The sequence below is a fragment of the Gossypium arboreum genome, chromosome 13, assembly GCF_025698485.1.
Source record: "Gossypium arboreum isolate Shixiya-1 chromosome 13, ASM2569848v2, whole genome shotgun sequence".
Classification (NCBI taxonomy): domain Eukaryota; kingdom Viridiplantae; phylum Streptophyta; class Magnoliopsida; order Malvales; family Malvaceae; genus Gossypium; species Gossypium arboreum.
The window spans coordinates 17,661,081-17,664,598 of record NC_069082.1 but is presented as its reverse complement, the minus strand read 5'-3'; the positions used below and the strand labels follow the sequence as shown (position 1 = coordinate 17,664,598).

At 40.0% G+C, this 3,518-nt stretch overlaps 1 non-coding gene across 1 annotated transcript; it reads right to left on the bottom strand.

The window, feature by feature from the left end:
• Positions 1–576: 576 nt before the first annotated feature.
• Positions 577–683, bottom strand: LOC128287541 (small nucleolar RNA R71). The gene has a single exon (XR_008278241.1). It is a non-coding gene; the product is annotated as a small nucleolar RNA R71 (small nucleolar RNA).
• Positions 684–3,518: the final 2,835 nt, after the last annotated feature.

Here is a 3,518-nt window from a genome sequence, read left to right as displayed (position 1 = left end):
CTAGAAGAAACCCGTCGGGACCATTCTTGTTGATAGTGAGATCGATCGCACGATTAGAGAAAGCGAAGAGAAATAAGGCGAAGCTTACAATACACAGAGGAAGAGCAAGAGGATGATACTTCAACCACAACCAAGGAGATGGCTAAAAACCAGGAAAATCCACTACCTCCTACGATTGCCACTGATCCAGTAAATCAGAATCCTGCTCCGTGTACTATGTATGATTATGCTAAATCTTCTTTAACAGAAACTGAATCGAGTATAGTTTGGCCTGCTATTGCTGTAAATAATTTTGAACTGAAACCTAACACCATTCAAATGATCCAACAGTTTGTTCAGTTTCATGGTTTGCAGGACGAGGATCCAAATGCTCATTTGGCGAATTTCTTAGAATTTTGTGACACTTTTAAAATCAACGGCATTTCTGATGATGCCATTCACCTTCATTTATTCCTTTTTTCATTGAGGAACAAAGCTAAACAGTGGTTGAACTCGTTACCACGAAGGTCAATCACTACTTGGGAACAAATCACCGAAAAGTTTTTATTAAAATATTTTTCGCCGACTAAAACGGCTAAATTACGTAATGATATCTCTTCTTTTGTACAGATGGATTTAGAAACACTCTACGATGCATTGGAGAGATACAATGACCTTTTGCGAAGATGCCCTCACCATGAGTTACCACTCTAGCTACAGTTTCAAATGTTTCACAATGGCATGAATCCTTCGACTAGATAGATGATTGACGCAGCTGCTGGTGGAACTATCAATAATAAGACACCTGAGGATGCTTACGGATTTATAGAAGAGATGTCACTAAATAATTATCAGTGGCAAGTCATGAGGACGAAGCCAACGAAAATAGCTGGCATTTTTAACGTCGATACGGTCACCATGCTCTCTAATCAGGTAGAACTTTGAATAGAAAAATTGACGTTTTTCTTGGTTCTTCAATGGTTCACCCAGTAATGCAGTGCGAAGCAAGTGGAGGTGGATCAAGCAATTCAGAATACCTACCTTATGGCCACAACATGGAGAACGAGCAGTTAAATTACATGGGTAATAATCCTCGATCTCAAAATAATCCTTATAGTAATACATACAATGCAGGTTGGAGGAACCACGCAAATTTCTCATGAGGAGGCCAAGGGAATCAGAGACCACCACCTCCAGGCTTCCAACAACCACCCTACCAACAAGAGAAAAAGTCGAACGTTGAGGAGATGCTAAAAAAATTCATCTCGGTGTCAAAAACTCATTTTCAGAATACCAAGACATCACTTAAGAATTAACAAGCGTCAATCCAAAGGCTCAAAACTCAGATAGGATATCTCACTAAATTAATTTCTGAATGACCACAAGGTAGCCTGCCGAGTAACACTAAATCTAACCCAAGGGAACAACTCAATGCAATTACCATCCAAGACAAATAAGGGTTAGTGGAACCTGAACCAAAACTGAGGCAAGAAACTATGGTAAGTAAAGGTAAAGGTAAGGTGGACCACAATAACCAAAAGCATATAAGTAAAGAGTACAAACCATGTGTTCCGTACCCAAATGCGACAAGGAAACACCACTCAGATGAACAATTCGGTAAATTCCTTAAACTTTTAAAGAAATTACATATTAACTTACCATTTATTGAAGCTCTTTCGTAGATGCCGAATGCAGTTAAATTTTTAAAGGAACGTCTAGCAAACAAACGAAAGTTGGATAAGGCGTCGCACGTCGAGTTGAATACAGTTAGCTCAGCCATTTTATAGGATAAGCTACCCAAAAAATTGAAAGATCCATAGAGTTTTGCGATTCCTTGTTTAATTGGTAATTTAGATGTTCATAATGCATTGGGTGATTTAGGGGCAAGCATTAATGTTATTCCTTATAAAATGTTTAAACAGCTAGGTCTTGGGAAACCCAAACAAACTAAAATGAGCATTCAATTGGCTGATAAAACCATTAGATTTCCTAGAGGTATCATTGAAGATGTTCTTGTTAAAATCGATAAATTTATATACCCAGTAGACCTTATTGTTCTAGACATGGAAGAGGATAGTAACGCACCTTTGATTTTAGGACGACCCTTTTTAGCGACTGTTAGAACCATTATTGATGTTGGTATAGGTGAACTCACACTTCGTGTGGGTGAGGAAGTAATCACTCTTCAATCTCGTAACACGAGTAACACTTTGAATATTGAAGGTGCTATAAATCATGCTACTAATACTGATCATGTGGTACAACCTTCTTTACAAGAACCACATTTGAAAAGCATACATGAGCTTTGTTCAAGCAACAACAAACGACCTATCTATGAAGAACGAAGGCTATAAGTCAAGGAGCTAGATGAATGGCAGACACATAAATAGAGAACACACGATAAACCAAAACCACGACATGACAAGCTAAATTTTTCCCCAAATTAATTTAAGGTTGGAGACAAAGTGCTATTAGACGCAGTAGACCCTCGTATTACCACTTCTGAACTGAATGAAGAAATCCCTCTTACGGTACTTAGCATTTTTCCATACGGTACAGTCAAGGTAATTCATCCCAAATTCGGCACGTTCAAAGTAAATAGTACTCGCCTTAACCCTTATGTTGATAAAACTGATAGTAGGGATGAGGAGTGTAAATTCCTTGAACCACCATGACCACGCAACAAAAGATGTAAGTCGAGCTTAGACTATAAATAAGCGCTTCTCGAGAGGTAACCTGAGCACTAACAATATTGATTTCTTTAAAAATTTAGTTTTTAACATCTATTCACTAACCGAGTCCTTGAAACACAGGTTTTCTAATCCACACGGCCAGGCAAACGAGCGTGCCTTAGGCCATGCTTACACCACGGGAGGCAACACGGCCATGCGGTACGGCCGTGTGAAAATAGGGTAAAAATTTTCCCTAACACGGGATACGATAAGTTGCCACGGCCGTGCGCCATGGCCGTGGATGAATCTATCAAAATAACAAGGGCGTGCGACACGCCCGTATCTAGAGGTCGTGGTTGAAACTAAGAAAACAAAACGGGCGTAGGAGAAGCGAACGAAGTAGGACACGGCCGTGCGACACGGTCGTGTGCCTCGACACGCCCAAAGAACACGGGCGTGGGCCAAATTTCAGACGAGCCCAAATTTTAAAATCACGAAACATACAGGCAAAAATGAGGGAACATGGACGTGTCCCACGGCCGTGTGCCCCAATTTCTTTAAATACCCCCTCACTATTCATCATACCCTTCCCCAAAACCTAACCCTAGCCGTTGCAACTCCTTCACACGCCCTCACCTCCATGCCCGTGGACGGCTAACAACTCTCCTCAGACGACCCAAGCTCCTCCCTCCACCAACATATTGCATTTGTTTACTCTTTTCTCTCTATTTTCTTCATCTCTTTTACTAATTTTGTTTTATTTGGCTAATTTTTTATTAATATTCATAGTTCTCACTACAGTTATGCTTATGCTTTTATTCTTTTCCATTTTACTCAATGCTTTCTGGAACATTCATTCTTTCTTGT